The sequence below is a fragment of the Populus nigra genome, chromosome 7, assembly GCF_951802175.1.
Source record: "Populus nigra chromosome 7, ddPopNigr1.1, whole genome shotgun sequence".
Taxonomy (NCBI): Eukaryota; Viridiplantae; Streptophyta; class Magnoliopsida; order Malpighiales; family Salicaceae; genus Populus; species Populus nigra.
Window position 1 is genome coordinate 13655228 of NC_084858.1, and position 21130 is coordinate 13676357.

The window sequence follows — 21130 nt, forward strand, 5'->3', positions numbered from 1 at the left end:
TGCATACATACGGTGTAGCAGCAGGGAATCACATCAACTTAGGATGATTACACGAAGATTCAATGTCGATACCATTCTCTTATTGACCAGGAGTCAACAAGCATAGACAAGCCAGTTGAGGAAGGATCCAACAAGAAGTGCAAAAGAAAATAGAAAAGGAAAAAAACTTTGAATTACAAGGTCTGCTACGTGTCCAGAACAGGAAACGCTAGCCTTTAATGTTGCTGGTAATTCCTATTATTTTATTTTTTATGATTGAATAGTTGTTCAAACCTATTTAATAAAAAATAAAATCACCCGTATCCTATCCACAAAATAATGTTATTTTTACTATATGTTTTTTTGTTAAATTTATTATACACATGCTACTAATTATTTAAAATATTTTCTAAATTTATTCAGAAACTATTTATTGTTGGCCAATACTTGTAGAGTTAGTGTTAAACTTTAAATTAGAAGTCTCACAATTTAATAATTTTTTTTTGTTTATTTATTTATAAATATCTCTTTATCATTGTTATTTGTTTATTGTTTTACCACGCTTGTCCCATGATGGTCCAACTTTGAGAAGACTTGTGAATTTATTATTAACCTTATTTTTTTATTATTTTAATATGTCACATTAGATGTACGTTAATTTCTAAAACTAGATGATATGATGACCTAATTGTTAAAATTAAAATCAAAACTTGATGCTAACTTGATGAAAATATTTCAATTCATTATTGAACTCATTTTAAGGTTAAAAAAAGTTGTGTTAGGCCTACTGTTACTAGAAGATATGTCAACCTATTTATTAAAACTCAAGCTTAAACAAAAACATGACACTAACTTGGCAATAACTTAACAAAAACTTGTTAATGTTGTTTTTATTATTTTTCAAAAATAAATATTTACATGCACATACATATGTAAAAAAACAAAAATATAGTTTTATAAAATGAAAATAACATAAACATGAAGGCAAAAAAAAAAAAATACATGGGTGAATAGTAGCCTACTTTCAAAAATAAATTTTTACATATACATGTCCGCACGAAAGGCGAGAATGCTTTTTATTTTATAAAATGAAGCTAACGTGAATGCGTAGTTATAAAAATAAAATAACAATGATTGAATGAATAATGTTCATGCATGAATAACAACATGTTAATTATTTCTATATTTGAATAGGAACTTATTACAAAGCCTACTGTAAAAGAAGAAAAAGAAGAAAAAGAAGAAGAAAGAAGGATCTGGTTTATATTAGAGTTGGTTTCAGAGGAGGGCAGAGTTGTTGTGTCAGAGATAATAGTGTATTTGAATAGTAACTCATTACGAAACCTTCTTTTGATGTGTTTATTTATAAAATCCCTCTTCTCTTAAAAAAGATTCAACCTCAAATTATTACTGGAGAAAGATTAGAAACATTAAATGTAGCAACAACATTATACTTTCCTGAAAGTTTCAACTTATATGCATTATCAGTAATTCATTCAATGACTTCGAAAAGATCATCCCTTCTATGTTGTAGCTTAGATCATATATGGGCTATAAATATTTATTTTCCTATTCATACTCAAACTCAATTACCAGGTTCAAAGATAACATGTCTACGGTCTTTGTTAGCTTTAGATACATATTGTTCATTTTTCTTTTTTATTTGCCTCTCATAAAGTTTCTTCACCATTTCAATACCTTTTTCACTAACAACATAACCAAGAAAAACAATTTTAACCATGCAAAAAGTACACTTCTTTAACTTGGCATACAATTTTTCATTCTTCAAAACATAAAGCACACAACACAAATGATTCATATGCTCCTCTAAGCTTTTATTGTACACCAAGATATCATTAAAATAGATTATACTAAATGCTCCTATAAATACATGCAATACATGATTCATCATTCTAATAAATAAGTTCAATGCATTAGTAAGATCAAATGGCATCCAACCATTCATATAGCTCAAATTTAGTCTTAAAGGTATTTTTTCATTCATCTCCTTCTTTCATCATAATTTGACGATATCCACTTTTTAAATCAACTTTTGTAAAGATACATGATCCATGTAACTCATCCAACATGTCATCTAGCCTAGAAATTAGATGTCTATACTTTTACCATAATATTGCTGATAGCTCTACAATTAACACATCCTCCAAGACCTATTATTCTTAGACACAAGTGGTATTGGAAGTGCACATAAATTCATGCTCTCCCTCAAGAACCCCTTATCCATCAGCTCCTCAAATTGCATTTGAAGCTCCTTTTTCTCCTCGAGAATTTTTCTATAGGTTGGTTTGTTGAAAATTATGACTCAAATTTTCACTCATTAACTAAGATAATTTTCCATATCCTAAAAGTAAAATTATTAATCAAAATAATATACAATAATATAATGCTTTCAAATACTATGTGATCAGTGTTGTGGATGCAAAATACCTTGTCGAAGTTTATATCATCTTATTTGTCATTTATTTTCTTAAAGATGCAAAAATAAAATATCTAAGTCTTTTCATCAATAATTATAGAAGACTTGTTCAAAGGGGATATAGTTTCTAAGGCCTTTTGAATTCTTGCTGAACTTTCTATAATAAACTCACTTTGTTATCTTATTTAACGTATCATATAAAATATCACTAAAATGCCCCCATAGTAACTAAGTTTTGCGAGTTTAAAAAAAAATTGATTTTTTAACATTAAATTAAAAAAAACATAAAATGCCTTCAGCTTTCACTGTATACCATGAAAAAAAGTATTGTGGAATTGCACAATACTTTTTTTTATCCTTTAATTTATTTTAGTTACTTAATTTTTTTCTTATTTTGATTCTTTCACGTTGAGTTGATCTAAAATTAAAATTTATTATTTGTTTTTATTAACTTAATATGGGATTCTTGAGAAGTTGGAAAAACTTTATGATATTGAGTTAATGATCGATTTGACAAAATAAAATTCAATTTTATTTATTACAAATAATTGAAACTTTAGAGATTGAATTTGTTAATAAACAAAAATGAAGTCTCGTTTTCTTCTCTTATTTTTCATTGCACATGAGGTGTCTTTTTAAGTATTTTTGTCTCTCATGTTTTTTGTTTTTGTAATTTTGTCTTTAGTCTTTTTTTTCTCGAGAATTTTACATTTTAATCCAAAATTTTATTTTCTTCAAGTTCTAGTCCCTGAGTTTAAGAAATGAAAGACAAAGTAAATGAAAAACAAGGGAGGAGAGAGAAAGGGTGGTTGGTTGGCCAATCTAGTCTGGTTTAATTTTTGAACCAATCTAGTAGTATTTTGTATTCATAAATTGGTTTATTGATATATTAGATCAACTCCCACATGGGTTTTTTAAAAACTAAGAATAGTCCAATAGCCATGTCAACAGATTACCATATTGACACATGAAACTTGGCTAAGTTTAATAACATTATATATAAAAAAATCTTTATAGTAACATGCGAGCAACTTACTATAGTAAATATTTGGTAGAAAAGATAAGCTTTATTCATAAAACAAATTGCTCAAAAACCTAAAAAAAAAAAGGATCACACACACACACACACATACACTAATAAAAAGCTAACTGGGGAGGGATTTTTATTGTAGCTTATGAGTGAACTCGTTGTTCATTAAATAGTGATTTCACGGTTTTGCCCCTCCACAAAAAAAAAACTTAACTTTGGCTTCTTAGGGCATTTTAGTTTTCATCAATGTCCATTAGTTATTACCAAATTCATCGAAGACAAATAAGTCTTTTTCCATTTCAAATATGCATTGAAAAGACCAAAATACTATTGGAAGCAAAAAAAATTAAGACTAAAGTTAATGGGCAATTTTGTATTTATAATTTTTTTTTTGTAATTATCAATTCAGCTGAGGGGTGCTTTGGTATTTGACCAAATATAAAAATAAAACAAAAACAAAAGTATAATGAAACGAACAAAATTCCTTTAAAACAAAAAATTTTAAAATTGATGTAAAAGGGCATTTTAATCTTTTCACAATGGTTTTCCATTAGTCAACTTAGAGGCAATTTGGTATTAGACCAAATAAAAAAAACAAAAAAGTTGGGGTGCCTATGGCACACTCTTGTCGTGTTATTAGAAGTATCGCAATGTCCTCTAGATGGTGGTGCGACACGTCAGCGCTGGTTGTCTAGTTTATCGACAATGGGCCTTACTTTTTTTCTTTTTTCTATTCTCTCTCCACCACTAAAAATTACAACTTAGCCCCCTTTGTTGTTGGTATTTTAACTTTAGTCCTTATTCTTTTGATAACTCTCTATTTTTGGCTCTTCTAGCTTTTTATATACTAATAAAAAAACTAAAAAACAATAAAAGAGTTCTAATCTAACTTGAAAAAAAAAATTCTAAATCAACTAGGTAAATAAAGAAAGTTCTGAACAATAACTTTTTTACCTTATCTTAAAACTTTGCAATCAAAGACTATGGAATTTAAACCCTACAGGTAACAACAAGGACTTAAAAATCTTATGTCAAAATTTCAGTTTCATCTAACAATTAGATCAAAAGTTATGCTTATTTTACTAGACTACATAATGAACTCTTCAAAACACCTTAAAACCTAAAAAATCTTAACAACTAAGGAAACAATACAAAAAAAAAATAATTATACAAAAAAAAATAAAAATTAAAGTTCCCCATATTGGTCTCTTCTACTTGTGAAAAACTCGCCTTCAAGTTAATTGTTAGAAATTGAACTCGATTATGCAAGAGGAATATATACTTTGAATGTAGCATTGTTATCAATTTATCCACAAAGCAGCTTGCTTCAAATATTTGAAATTTAATTTCAACAAAGATATATTCATGTAGAATTTCACAACCTAAAAAAAACTTCTTGAGACTTAAAAAGTCAAGTCCATATGATACCATCTTTTGAGATAATGAAAACTTCATTTGATATTTCTGATCATCCCTAACAACAAAGTCATAACCACCAATTCAATTGATAATTTTAAAAGATTGATCCAATATAGATATGTTTGGTTTGGACAACATATCCACACTTAAGTCATCTTTGATATCAATTTTATTCTCTTGAGTAATTCCAACAACTTGTTATGACTTTTCTTTATTTAATTTAATCTCAACTTATTCACTCATTTTATATTGTCCTTTGAATTCCACATATACTTCATATACTTCATGTTCTTTTAACTTTTTTTTTTGTCATTTCTCTCTTCTTCCCTAAAAATTACATACTAGCCCTCTTTATTGTTGATATTTCAATTTCAAACTTTATTTTTTTAATTTTTGTTCTGTCTTTTTGTAGAAGTTTTATATTTTTTCAATTTCATCATTCAATCTTAATTTATTATATATTGTGTTTTTCAAATATGTCCTTATTTTGATTATTCTTTAGGTATTTTGTTGAATTGATTTTTCTTTTCAATTTCACCCTTCAATCAAAAAATTATTTTTATTTTTATTTGAATTTTGAACCTCATTATTTTTATTTTTTTTGGTCCTTTTATTCAATTAATTTTTTTTCCAATTTCACCTTTCAATAAAAAAAAAAATTTATTTTGTATTTCAATTTTGATCCCTATTTTTTTAATTGTCATTTTTTTTATCATTTTATGTAACTGATATTTTTTTTTTCAAGTGAATCCTTCAATATTTAATTGGTTGGAAATTGGGCATCATGGTTTTTCTAGATAGGGAGCTTTTGGTTTAAAGCCCCGGATCACATATGGATTGACATCGTTTTTTTTTTTAAATCTTTTTTCAACTTATTTTCTTTTTAGCTTTGTGATTTTTTACGTTTTCTTTTCTATCAGGTTATCTCGATCTCATGTTCTAGGCTGTGGATTTGATGGGTTAACCCGAGTCAGCTTGCCCCTTATTCTTTGAGTTACAGGTTTGTCATGCTAACTCGGCTTGATCCGAACTAGTTTTTTTGTCCTTTTTATTACCCTATTTATTCGTTTTGTATTTAATGGGTTAAGAATTAAGCTACTTATAAATCTTTTTTTACAGTTTTTTTTATCAAGTTATTGTTATCAATTTTGTTTTATTAATTTGATGCATTTACTTTCATTATATTAATTATTTTTTTATTATCTGATTAAAATAAATTCAATTTATTTGACCAAATCGAGTTAATAACTCTAATCACATATTTTTTCCAACTTGGAAACAAGTTTATGCTACATGAACATTTTTAAGGCTAAAAAAAGAAGAAAAAAGAACTCGCATCTTAGAGAGGGTGTGTGTATATATATATATATATTAGCCTGTCTTCTATGTTTGAAATCTCTTCAAAATTTTCTTCCTGGCATAATCAAATTATATTACCTTGTGCTTGGAAATTTATGTTTGAAATCTTAGAGAGGGTAAGCGGCTAATATATATTAGCCTGTCTTTTATATTTGAAATCTCTTCAACATTTTCTTTCGGGCATAGTCCTTGTGCTTGGAACTTTTGATTTTTAGCTTGTTTCTGAGTCACCTTGAATGTAATGGCAAACTCAGAAAGTCATGAAGGTCACACTCACATACTTATATTTTTATTATTATTATTATATATATATATATATATATATATATATATATATATATATATATTTTTGGAGAACATATTTTAATTTTTTAAAAAAAAAACATTCTTTAAAAATCACTAGAATCCAATAAAGTCAATGGTAGACTTGTAGTCTCCTCACCACCAAAGTTCCTCATTATTTAAATGCTACTTATTATGAGAAAGTCTTGAAAAACTTGTATCTTTACCAAATACAACTGTACAAGTGGAAGGAGGAAGATGGTCAAATTTAGAAGCTAGCAAGTCTAGGTGCTCCCGTGAAAGAATGTTGAAAAACCTTGTACATATATAGAAAAGATTAATATGTATGACTGTATTAGCTGTGTCACATGAACTTTTCTCTTTATATTATAATATTGTTTTCCCTATAAATTATGGTCCAATCTTGCTTAGCTAGCTAAAATTGTACCATGATGAAAACATCTATCATCGCTTTTCTTCTCCTGCATACCATTTTGCTCCATCCTCTCGTTCTTGCTCGACAGCTAATTGAGCTTGGTGAGTGCATTTCTTTCCATTTGCTTGTGTTAATTTCCAGTATTCAGGTTCTTTATTTTGATGCGGTGGGCATGTTGATCATGTTGCAGAAGGAAAAGGTGGCCTCAGGCATGAAATTACTAACGTTGAGGGCAATGATGGGAGCAATGGCAGGATTTGGATGCCTCCAATAAGACGCTGCTTTGGCGGAATCGGCCGTGGATGCGTGCTGCCACCCCCATCACCGGTGACTAATTGCGGAGCCAACCAACGCTGCTATCCTCCACCAACAAATTAAGGATTAGTGCTGTGTAGTCTCGCAATGAAATTGTAATCAGCTGCTGGTGGAATTAATTTTGAAGTTAATCTAAAAAACTCATTTTGTTTTTCGAAGTGCTCGTATAATGTATTAATATTATAATTATTCCAAGTCTTTAGATACAAATTCAAGAATTTTCTCACTAATTGGGTTCAAATTAAGAGATCATTTAATTCTCAAGAATGTGCTAATATAAAACATCATCAACTATTGAAATCCTTAGTGCTCCGTGAAGAGGCTTACAGTGCCAAACGTCAGAGGAAAATACCAAGGAGATTTAGTTGTTGTTTTTTTTTTTTTAATTATTGTGATTGTGAATCTTGAGGATGTCTTTGGACATGGAGAATTATTTACATCTTGGCATATCCACTGTCTATCCAATAGAGTTAAGGCATTGTCTTTTTCCTTACATTGTCTTTGTCTTTGTCTTTGTCGTTCTTGCATGGACTCGGAGTCAAGTCCGTACATCAACATTACTGTTTAATTTTCTTTTATATATATATATATATATATATATATATATATATATATATATATATATAAAAAGAAGTGTTCCATATATACATAAAGAGAAGGGACTAGCTTGACTAGTAAAGTAATTTAAATTGGAAAAACTCCAATGCCTGAGGAGTATTCACATTTGATAATCTACTGGAGAGGTGTATGTGCTGAGTCTCGGGCTAATCTAATTTTTTTTTATTAAGGCGATGCAAGCATTTTTTATATATAAAAAAATTAAGTTATTGACTTGAATTTAAGTTATTAATTTGATTGATTTTAGTAAATTTGATTAATTTAAATAATACCAATAAAAAAATAAATGATAATAAAGAAACTAACAACAAAAATTGATAATGTAAGGAAAAACTTGATTTAAGATCATTCAAGTTAGCATGTTAACTCTGCAACTAGATCGCGATATCCAAGTAACCTCATCAAAAACAAATTGAATAAAATTATGAATCTTAATTATTAAACAACCAAATATTGAAGGGGAAAACCAAAAAAATAATTTAATAAAAAAAACCATATAAAACAAAATATTCAGGTCAACCCGCTGAACATTTGACCATAGATATAGAATTGGGATAACCCCATAAAAAAAGTGAAATAAAGCACGGCGATCAATTCTGAATAAATGAAATGTTAAAAGTATAAAATTGAAAAAAAAATACAAAAAAATCAAAGTCAACCCGTGTTAACTTTTGAAACTTGTGATCTTAGTTATCAACTCAGGGCTAACCCTAGAGACAGCAAGCCCTAAAAAATAATGAAGCAAAATTCTAAATCAATAAAATTTTAAGTAATGAAATTAAAAAAAAATGCAATGAGATAAAAGATAAAAAAATAACAATAAAAAACATGGACTAAATTTTTTGACAACCTTGATTTTTTGGACTTCAAATCAAGTCCAAAAACCTGATAGAAACCTTTAGTTCTCGAGCATATGCATCTATTAAAGACCATCAACCGAAAGAAAATCACAAACAAGGATGCAATTGCAAAAAAAAGAAAAGGTTAGCTTACAAAAACAAATTAATAGAGCACTATTGAGTGGTTCGTGAAGAGGGTTACCTTGCCAGACACCACAGTAAAAATACCTCGGCGATTCAGTTTTTATTTTATTTTATTTTTGTTAATATCACCAAGTCTATTTTACTTATTTTGATTGTTAATCTTGAGAAACATTGAGAATTATTTACCCCTTGGCATCTCCACTACTGTCTTTCAGGGGTAATATTTATTTGAAGGCCCTTCTGTTTCGAGGGTCGCTTTACGGGAGGTTACATTGTCTTTGTCGTTCCTACACTGACTTGGAGTCGAGTCCATGCATCAATATTAATTCTTGTTTAATTAATTTATTTATTTTAAATGCTTTCAAATAATATACCAATCAGTGCTGTAAATGCAAAATATATTTGTTGCGGTTTGAATAATCATATTTGTCTTTTTATTTTTGGCACCACAAGGAAAGAGAGATCAAAGGAATTTTCTTCGAAGGTACGTACCGAAACGAAAGATATAGGTTTTGTCATCTACAGACTTGTTCAGAGGGTGTAGAATTTCTAGAAATCTTTTCCTAGGGTTAGGTTTTCGTATTATCCAAGAAGCATCTTTTTTTTCTTTCTCAAACCTTAAGGTTCTCATCTCCTGACTTATTAGACAAGTGGAAGTTCGATTGTAAGTGTTGTAACTATCCAAGCTTTCCAGCCAATAACAACTTCGTAAATACAACAATATCCAAGGATGTTTTAGACAACCTCAATATCGGTATCTGTATTAAGAGTATTGGCTATAAATAAAAAGGGTATAGGAGAGGCAATGGCCATGTAAAACACAATATTTTTCAGTATGAAAGCTTTAGTGATAGCTATTCTTATAGCTACCATTGCCTTCTCTCCTTTATCCATGGCAGCTCGAGAATTGGTCGGCTATGGTATGACCATCTTCTATCGGCTCGTATATATTACCATATATATTAGTACCTTTAATAAGTCATTCATGTCTGTATGAAAGCTTTTTTTTATAAAGATCTTGGTTTATTATCGTCAAACATGGATTGACTTCGTCATTTAATTTTCACATTTTAAATCAACAATATCTGTATTGTAGATCCATCCTAATACTGTTATGCAGATCATAACGTGTTTAAACGTGCGTTGACGTTGCAGGAAAAGATAGCGTTACCGTCAATATCCCATCAACCGGCGATGCATCATCTAGAAACCTGCCTCCTACCTATGATCCAGGAACTGGCAGGAGATGTCGCAGTCGCCAACGAGATTGTCCTCCCTAAAAGAAAAAAGCTTGTATCCCTTGCGAGCGTGGCTGCCGTCGCCCTTGAAAATGAAAGAGTAGTTTGATTTGGGTCCATCTAGTGGTAAAAGCTGTGAGCTCAAAGCTATCTATTACTTTCATTTCCATTACCGATGTAATTATATGGTCGTTGGAAATTAAATAAAAGCTCCGAGGGAGCCATGGCAGATATGCATATGCTACAGGTTTCCTCTAGTACTCTTGCAATCCTGTAAATGTTACTTATGTACGTTGTAGTCTTTTATTCGGAATTATGTAATCTCTGTATGCACAATAAAATTCTCAATTAGTCTACAAGCATGTTTATGAACATGGTTTGCATCATATTTCTAAAAATTTTAAATATTTTTTTGTTTAAAATAATTTTTTTATATATGTTTTTATATATTGTTTTGATGTGCTGATGTTAAAAATAATTTTTTAAAAACAAAAAACATTTATTTTAATATATATCTAAGCGAAATATATTTTGAACCGTCACCGTAAAAGAGAAGACAAAAGTTTTGAATTTTGCTTAATTACATTCAAACTGCAGAACATAATATATATACAAGATATAGAGTGCTAAGTATGGAAGGCTTATAAAGGAAAGAATAAAAATCGAATCCCTGATTCTAGTTGATCCCTGATTCTAGCTATAGTAAATATAAGAAATCGATCCTAGCTTTACATCAACTAATCCTTGATTGTAGCTTGCAATGATTATTGATTTATACTGTCATGAATCCTGTCGTTGCATGAGTTGAACATGCAATAATAATTCACATGAGTTGGCAGTGTAATCTTTTTCGATGTTGTCATGAATCCTGCAATAATAGCTTACATGAGGTGGCAATGTGATTTTTCTTGATACGCCCCCGCAAAAACGGGCTCCCATCAGTGAGATCGATCTTGTGCTTGAGAAAATTTGTGCGCTGCTTGGAGAGTGGTTTGGTAAGCAGGTCCGCAAGTTGATCATTCGTGTGAACATGGTGAACAGTAAGAAAAATTTTCTGAACAAGATCATGAACAAAGTGTAAGTCAATTTGGATGTGCTTCATGCGTGCTGCCACCCCATCACCAGTGACTAATTGCGGACCCACCGAACGCTGCAAGCGTCGGCCACCAACAAATTACTGATCAGTGTTGTAGTCTCGCAAATGAAATTGTAATCAGCTGCTGGTGGAATGAATTTTAAAGTTTATCTAAAAAACTCATTTAGTTTTTCTAAGCGCTCGTATAATGTATTAATATTATAATTATTCCAAGTCTTTTGAATTATTTCTAGTATAAATATATTTGTTAAAAGCGTTGTAATCTAAGTACATGTCAAAGGGTCTTCATCTCTTGAAAAAGTAATATGATAATGGAATATGTTTCCATCGTATTTCCCTCGACATATCATTGCTTCCCAACATAATAGCATCAAACTTGGCTTGGTCTAATAGGGCTTTTAAAGGGTTAGATCATGTGTGTTTAGAAGAAAGAAGTCTCAAGAGTGAGTGGATAAACAAATGAGATTCAAAAAGGAAAAAAAATAGAGGTGAAAAATGATAGAACCCAACAAGAGAATTAGAGATTAAGTGTAAGTTGACAACTCCATGTATAAGAGATGGTATATTACAACAAGAATCACTCACGAAGAAAGGATACACAAGAAAAACATGAGAGAGAACTTTCTTAAAAAAATAAGAAAGGGATATATGAAAAATGACTTGGAGGTTTAACAATCACTCCCTTGGTATCCTGATCTACTTAATTTGGGAAGAGCGAAACAAGAGGATATTTGATAATACCTGCAAGCTTGTTTCATTTGTCTTTCGCAAGTTTCAGGTTATGTTCTTCACGGTTCTGCATTTCCATGAAAATAATCATTTCACTCTCCAATTTGGGGGCTGATGGCTTTCTGCTTTTTTTGTTGGGCCTTCCTGCTCTGGCTGGCTTTGTTTCCTCTGTCTTCTAGGAAGCTCTCAGGTACAGCATCTCAGTGAGATCTTCAAAGCGTTGAGTAGTCCTCATTTGCTGCTGGTGATGGCCTATTTTGATTTGGATGTAGTTGTTACTGCTATCTTTTTAGCCCTCTCAGTCTTGCTTCTCTTTTGTTGTGGCTTCTTGTGTTAGGTTTCCTTGTGGACTTCATCTGTGCTGGTTGTCAGGTCTCTGCTATGTGGGACATGTTTAATGTATTTGATCTTCTCGGCTAGTTGGAATCTTTTGCCGTAACGGCCTGGCCAACATGTTGTATATTGTACACTTTGGGCCTTCCAGTTTACTTAATTCTAGAGTTTTCACCCAGGTCCTCTTTACGGTTTTATTCTTAGCAACCTCGTATGGTCTCAAAACGCGTACAACATGTTAGCAACCAGCATCATTAATAAAGCATTGGCTCTAGACGCTCGCTTTCGATGTGGGATATCACAATCCCCCCACCTTAAAACGAGTCGTTCTCGACGCTGATACCAAATGTAACGGCCTGACCCAACATGCTGTATATTGTCCACTTTAGGCCTCCCAGTCCATCCAATTCCAAGGCTTTCACCCAGATTCCCCTCACGGTTTTATTCTTGGCCACCACGCATGGCCCCAAAACGCGTACAACATGTTAGCAACCAGCACCACTAATAAAGCTCTAACTCTAGACGCTCGTTTCCGATATGGGATATCACATTTCCTATCTCTCTACTTGGTTTTTTTATTGTGCATGCTGAATGTTGTGGTTTCCTTGATGTATGATTTGATGCATCATGTACTCATTTGGATTTTATATGTTGTAGCCTTCCAGCTATGTTAGTTTGCTTTCTATTTTCCTTTTGTATTTTGTATTTTGGTTAGGTTTGGCACCTTATTGCCGATTAGGTTTCTAATCTAACAAAGCTCAGTTTCTGCTTGGTTGTTAATCTATTTTTATGGGCATGGATGTTTATGCCTAGTTAGGGAGCCTGTTTCCTTTTTATATATTTATGTATATTGAACTTGTTGGTTCTTGTATATTTTTTATCTTTAATATATTCTTACATTTCGGAAAAAAAAAAAAAGACTTGGAGGCAGGCAAATATAATTGCTAAATCAGTGAACATGTATGTTCTCCCGCACATTTATTTGTATGGCTTGTTCTAAATTGGTTATGGTAAAAAAAGTCTTCCCTTCACTTTTAAAGTTTTGGGTTGGGATATCTATTTCAAAGGCATATACATATAATTCACATTATTTTTACTAATCTTATACAAGTTTTCTTTTTCCAAATCTCTAGTATCTATATCATATTATCAAGGCTTACCAAATATTAGACTATATGCATTCATATCTATAGTATATCTAACCTTATATTTTTCAAATGGAAAAAGGCATTTTGCAATTTTATATCAATTTTATTTAACTAATTGCCTTTATTCGCCCTATCTTGTATGGTTCAAGGTTGATTCTAATGGCAACCTTAATTTTCAGTAGTATGTTTTTATATTATATTCTTACAACTACTACTGTTAATAATCAAATCAAACAAGTTATTATTTATGGTGAATCAAGCATAAAATAACTTCTATCACTACAAATCCTCATTAACTTTTAGCATTAAGAACATCTTCCTAACCACTTATGTCTGATTCTCGTCATCATATTTATACAAATTTTTCTCATCTCCATCAAGCTTTTACAACTTATCAACATCTTTGAAATGTTTTTGCTTGAACTACCTTCAATCATGTTGATCGATTTCGATCCCCTACAATCACTAAAATGATGTCTTAGTTCTCCATATTTAAAGCACTTGCCCACCATTATTCAGGGGATTACTTGGCTTGTTCATTTCAGCTTGGCTTCACGTAGTTCCGTCAGGTTTAGTGGCATCTTGTTTAGCAGGGGGTTGTTTCATCATTTGTAATGCTTTTTCCTTATCGGCAATACTAACTCTACACAACTCGTTGTATATTATCCTAAAAGGATCACATCTGCTGCTACTACTAGTTTTTTTTAGTATCACCTCAACCTTTAATGTTATATTTCTTGCCTTTATAAGCATAAATAGCATACGTACCCCAATCTTGTCTTGAATTGTAGGTCTTTACCACCTTAAAAATATCATGACTTGTTATTCTTGTATTTCATATAAGTGGTTATGTTCTGCTAGCCTTTAAAACTCAACACTATACTCATTAACAAATCTATTTTTTGAGGAAAAATCCTAATATCACTAAAATAAGTATTGTTTGTAATTTATGAGGAATGAATTGCTTAGAAAATAATTAAGGTAAATATTATTGATTATTTTTTAATCAATAGAAGAGATCAAGGAATTGAACAAATCTAAGCAATAAAGAAATTATTTCAGTCATTTAATCAAAGGTTTATTCTTGATCATTTATTACTCTAAATATTAGCTTCTGTTTTTTCAGTGAGGTAGATTTATATCGTTCATTTGACCACTATAAAGCGATGTAAAATTCACACTTATCAAATTCCCTAACACTTGCCTTTTACAAGTCCTCGAGCAAAACTAAAACATAAAAAAAAAATACTAACATTCCAACATTTTGTCTTAGAAAAAAACATTCGCCATGTATTTTTATATTATAAATAATAAAAGAAAAATGTATTGATCTTTTCACTTAACTAAAGTTTTCATGACTTCTTCATCAAAACTTGTAATTTAGTAGTATCTAGAATAATTAATGACTTGGTTTACACATAGAAAAAATTGAATTGGAAAAATGTGTACTCTAAGTTACATTTGGTAAATGTCTCCCTAACTCCTTATATATTTGCCATGAATTTGTATATTATAAATAATAAAAGAAAATGTATTGATCTTTTCATTGAAGTGCACATGAGTTTTTTTTTTGTTTTTTTTTTTTGTATGAAAGTGAAAAATCAAGTTTTTAACATATTTATTGAATTAACCTACTTATGATGGTACTAGATAGGTAGTTTGAGTTACGCTATAGGTAGTCTTAATTTTTTCCTAACATAAAAAAAAAAAAGATGTTCAAATGACTCCAATATTTTTAAAGAAATAAGAAAAATCTAAGACTCGAGTTATTGACTTGACAGGATTCAGTAAATTCGATTAACTTAATAATATGATTTTTAAAAGGAGGCATCGACGGTAAATAAAGCGACAAAAAAATAGCAATAATTAACTATAAAAATGAGTTGTCAATATCATACTCGAGAAGAAATAAAAGAATAGCCCATTGGAGACTCATCATCGCTCCACCATGGACACTTCTCCACCACTAAAAAAAGCTCACTAAGATGATTCTAATGCTATTGTGAAAGGTAGCACGATGACATTAAAAGGGATCGCACATGCTGTCAGAGCCACAACCCGGAAAGCAAACCATACAAAATATCATGAAGTGATCATCCCATGATTATATTTAACAAATTAATTTAATTTAATTTAATTCAAAAATATTAAAAACAAAAGGCTAAATTTAATGAAAAAACAATAAAAAAAACCTGAGATAACTCAGGTTATTTTTAAAATTAGTGAAAATTCTATAGAAAGCAAATAAAAAAAATAATTGAGCTCAATCTCCAATTAAATAAATGTTGAATGATGAAACTAAAAAAAAATAAACTTAAAAAAAAAACAAGCAAACACAGGCAAACCTCCTAAACCTAGGTTAATCTCCCAAACTCGAAATTTGTGAAATCCTAGAGCCGATCTCAATTAAAAAGCTCAATTCCCAACTAATTTAATATTGGAAAATAAAACTAATAAAAAAATCAATTTAAAAAATTTATCAAAGTAAAAATAAAAAAGAAATCAAAAGAATGAGGATCAAATTTGATAGGAAAAAAAATTAAAAGATGATGAAATCATAACAAAAAAATCAATTTTATCAATTATCTCAAATAAAACAAATAAAAAAATAAGAATCAAATCTGATAAATAAAAAAATTGAAGGAGGATAAAATTAAATAAAAAATCTAATTTTATAAATTATTTGAAATAAAATAAATAGTAATCGAAAGAACATAGATCAAATTTGAAGGAAAAACAGATTGAAGGGTTGCTTTGGAAATTTTTGACAATCAGCGCGAAAGTCAAGAAGAAGAGAGAAAAAAAAAAGTTATTGGCGCTAAATTGATGATCAAAAGCCATATGCGCCATTTGGTTATAGAGGAGCCACTGAGATGGTTTGAATGCCATTCTGGAAGCCACTATTTGGCCATCGTATGACCCCGCACATGCAACCTGAATGGCCCGGCCACGACCCACGTGCTGACACAAGTATACATGTGTCATCCATTTTTTTAAAAATTCTATTTATGTTTATTAAATTACTAAATCACCCCTTAGTTAACTTGAAAATAACAAAAACAAATAGGATAAAAAATAAGAAAAAGCCCTTGGATACAAGTTAAAGAAAATTTTCTTTTATGGGTATTTTTGTTATTTGACTATGTTTTTAAAAAATAAAAATACAAAAAAGTCCTTGAATTCCAATTTAAAGCGTGGTGAAGGAAGAAGGACAAAACTTGAAGGATTTATGGCTAGCTAACTTGTGGAGTACATATTATTGCTAGGTAAAGTGTTTAAAACTTATATGATCAAGTTATCAAAAAAATTAAATTGAGTGTTTTGATAAGAATTGATAGTGATATTTAGGTCAAGTATTGACAAGGAATATCTCAATTGTTAAACCGCAGAGCGAAGAAGGTGTTGAGACATCACAGACAATAGATAGGTGTCCAACGTCTATGTTTCTAATTCATTTCATTATTATATATGCAAGTTCCTTGTGATTCTGTACACCTTGTTGGGTTGATAATGAATAATATAAAGGAAAGAAAATATTATAACAGACTTGATTAGCTATTCCGAGTTAGGAATAATTAATGATATCAGTGGATTTTCATTGATATCAACATTGTTTAAATTTAAATAGCTACTCCGGGTATGAAAGCTAATGATATCAAAGGATCCTTAACATTGGCATTTCCAAAAGTGAAATTAAGATATTAAAATGGACTTAATTAGCTACTCTGGGTTAGGAATACTTAATGATATTAGTGGGTTTTCATTGATGTCAACATTACTTAAATTTGATTAGCTACTCTTGGTATAGAGGCTAATGATGTCAATGGAACCTTGACATCGACACTTTCAAGGGGTGAGTCTAAATATTATAATAGATTTGATTAACTATTTCTGGTTGGGAATCGTTAACAATACTAATGGGATGCACTAATATCAGCAATTTCAATAAAATTGATTAGTCAATCCATGTAAGAGAGACTAATGATACTAATAGGATCCTTCTAAAGAATTGGTAGAGAGAAAGAGTATTTGATTAGTTATTTACAAAGAAAAGGGAAGAGCTAATGTCGTTAATGAGAATACCTTGGTATCTGTATTTATTTGAGGATCATCCTTAGGTGATGGGTTATGACTTTAAATGGGAATAGTTAATGATATAGAGAGTATCGTTGAATGAGGTAGAAATTGATAAAGAGAAATGAATGAATATCAGTAAAGGCTTTATTATGTTATTGTCATAAAAGAAGTGAAAAATCTAATAATGCTTCCATTTTCATTGTTATTATTATTTTAATATTTACATCACATTTTTTATTTCTCCAGGTCCATGGTATTCATGTTAGTAGTGATTCCTGTTTTATTCCATCTTTTGTTAACTAAAGTATTTTGAAAAACATGTAACCTTTTGGTAACTTGTAATTTAATGATAAGCTTTTGGTATGTATATAAATGTATTTAGCCTTCTTTTGATGTAAATTTATGTTGTGTATTGTTGTATGGAATTTATAATACGGAAATGATAAATATTGTGTTTAAGGTCTATAATAATTAGATCAGAATTGAGGAAAGATTCATAGGAATAAAACAGGTTGATGTCGATAATTTGGGACCTCCCAGTATAGGGGAGTCTCTGCTAGAATTTTAGTAGATTTTTTTTATGGACTTACATAAAAAAAAAAAAAAGAATTCTCATGTTTTCCGTAATATTGTTTTAGATGTTGTCCTATAAATTGAACTGTCACAAAATACATTATTGACCTTAGAAAAGATAAAAGAAAAATAAGGTTTTTATTTGGGGGTATTTTTGTACTTTCACATAGTTTTTTTTTGTAACTACACAGGTCATGGGAGTGTTTTGGTGTTTTTTATGTTTATTTTTTAATTTTTTATTCAAGAAAGTTGTTGGCATGTCCCCATTATGTGTCAACGAGTGGGTGGCGTCTACATCATTTAGGTAACGTGTGTGATGTCATCTGGTTCCCAAACATGACCTTCTATTGTATTTTTAAAAGTGTTATCATGTCCTCTTCCTCATGGTGTGGCGCGTGATGATGTATGGTGGTTGGATTGTCGTCGATGGTCGTTTCCTTCTTCTTCTACTTTTTTTTCTTTTTCCTGCCGGACAAAGTGCTTGATTGTTGTCTTTGTTTTTGCTTTTTCAATTTCAGTCCTCATTCTTTTTATTTCTTATTTAATTCTTATTCCTTTTTATAAAACTTCTATTTGTTTTCAATTTAGACCCTCAATTACAATTTCTCATATATATTTTTTTATTTTGGTCCTTATTCTTTTTACTTTTGATTTTTTTTCCTTGACCCTTTTATTAAAGTTTTATTGGCTTTCAATTTCATCTTTCAATCAAATTTTATGTTGTTTTATTTTTTTTAATTTTATTTTTTTTAATTTGACCCTCATTCTTTTAATTTGTTTTTCCTTTTGTTAAAGCTATTTTTCAATTCAATTTAACCATCCAATTGAAAAATTTTGTTTACCCTCTAATTAATTTATTTTTAACTTCCACCTTCATTCTTTTAATTAAATTCTTTTCTTGGATTCTTTTGTGTAATTGATTTTTTTTCTTAGTTTCTTCTTTCGACATTTGATTTGTTGGAAATTCAGCTTCGTATTTTTTCATTTATAGCGATTCTGATCTAATGACCTGATCCATGAGTTTGAAAGGTTAATGTCGTTTGACTATTTTTTTCTTGCTTATTTTTTTTACGATCTTATTGTTCTATAATTTTTTTTTAATATTGGTTTTTAATTTGATTATCTTTGATTTCTTTTCTACAGGTTTATCATAGTTTCATGACTCAGGTCACGGGTTTTGTATGCCTTTGTTGGACAGAAGTTTTTTTCTGAAAATGTTTTTGTTTTATGTTTGGTTTTTGAAGATATTATTATAATTCATCTATAATTTCTTTTTATTTTATACAAAATAACTTTATTTTTTAAAATAAAAAATATTCATTTTTAAATAATATTTCTTATATGTTTGACGTTGTGTAATATTTTTTTATGGTATGGGTTTATTCAATAAATTTTATTTTGTGTTTCTATTTCTATTATCTTTTATTAATTTAAATAAACAAGTTCAGTAAACACAATCAGATAAATGTCTTATTGTATGTGATTGATTATCTTGATCTACATTAATCTCTCAAATTTTTCAAATTTTTTTTATTATTGTTAACAATTTTTTTTCGCTTATTTACATAGAATATTATTGGTGTATTTAAATAGATGTTTACATAGAATTTTCGATTTATACTTTGATTTTTTTAATGTAAAAAAGCATATTAAAATAGCTTGCTTACCTGGTATTTTTTGAAGAAAAAATTTACAACTCATAATAGAACGCAGGTTAAATAGCTAGTATATTGCTTAAAATAAGTAGATGGCATCCCAATATTTACTTTACAGAGCTCTTAAAAAAGCTCAAACACAAAATGCCATTTGGTTGTGAAGTTGCGAACATAAATAATAAAGCACCATGTTAAATTTATGAGTCGGGAAAATACAAAATTCTGGTTTGTCAAAACTTCATATACAATCCATGGCAAAAAAAAAAAAAAAATCCAAATGAGAAGCAGGCGCAATCATGTATACACTGAGACAAAAGTTTTTCTTCATAGTTCGTGCCACTGAACAATTGCTGGAAAAAGTTGTGATCTGTTGCCATCTTTTCTTCTTCTTCTTCTTCTTCTTCTTCTTCTTCTTCTTTCTTTGTATCTCACACCAAGAAAAAAAAAATCCCTTTTCAGTTCCTAGAAATTTACAGTTAATAGGCTTAGTGAGATTTCCTGCGTTATATGCCCTTCACCTTTTCTTTTTCCCTCCCAAGGCTCATGACATTTGCCTTAGAAGCACGATTTTTTAATATGGTATCAGAGTCTTGATGACCAAGCAGTCACGAATTCGAATCTTATCATCTTCATTTATTTGATAAAAATTAAGCAAAAGATAATGTGAGTTTGTACAAGTTTCAAGCTCAAATGGCTTTTCCTTGAGGTAATGTGTTAGAGAATAATATAAATCATATCTTAATATCTTATCTAACAGCTTAAACTATTGAGTTGAGATAGTTCTTTGACAATATTATGTATATTAAATGATAAATATTATCTAAATATGTGTGTTTTATGTCAATATTAAGTTATGTATATATTATATTATATTAAAAAAAATCTAAATATTCTACAAATATATTTATGTAATATAAATATATATTTCAAGTTTGATTGATCAAGTTTTAAATCGGGTTTGATAACCCTATATATTATCCATCAAGTTTAGAAAACACTCCCCTATTCAAGTTAGAATATAAGAGGTTTCCTAATTGAAAACCAACCTCGATAAATTACAAATAAAAGACATAAGAAATTGATTAAAACAATAAAATATATATATATATATATATATATATATACACACACACACACACACCTAATATGAAAGGATAACTGAGAAGAGAAGAAAATGACTGCAAATTTTTTATTTAAAACAATTAGCATTATTTATCTAAAAAAATATGGGATAATTTTGAAATTAAAAGATTTTTATAAGGATATTTTAAGGATAAAAAATAATATATATTATTTTTAGAAACATGTTCATTTTATATTTTTATTTTGAAAATACAGAAATTCACTCTATAATTATTTTCTTGATAATTTTATTTTTTATATATTTTTATCTTTACCTCTATTCCTACAATTAAAAATATTT

The 21130-nt window shown here is 29.5% G+C and overlaps 2 long non-coding RNA genes across 2 annotated transcripts; both read left to right on the forward strand.

Annotated features, from left to right (window-relative positions):
* The first annotated feature begins 6745 nt into the window (after window positions 1–6745).
* LOC133698338 (uncharacterized) lies at window positions 6746–7498 on the forward strand. Its single transcript, XR_009843094.1, has 2 exons — window positions 6746–7043; window positions 7133–7498. It is a non-coding gene; the product is annotated as an uncharacterized LOC133698338 (long non-coding RNA).
* Window positions 7499–9407: 1909 nt separating this feature from the next.
* LOC133698974 (uncharacterized) lies at window positions 9408–10455 on the forward strand. Its single transcript, XR_009843219.1, has 2 exons — window positions 9408–9778; window positions 10014–10455. It is a non-coding gene; the product is annotated as an uncharacterized LOC133698974 (long non-coding RNA).
* Window positions 10456–21130: the final 10675 nt, after the last annotated feature.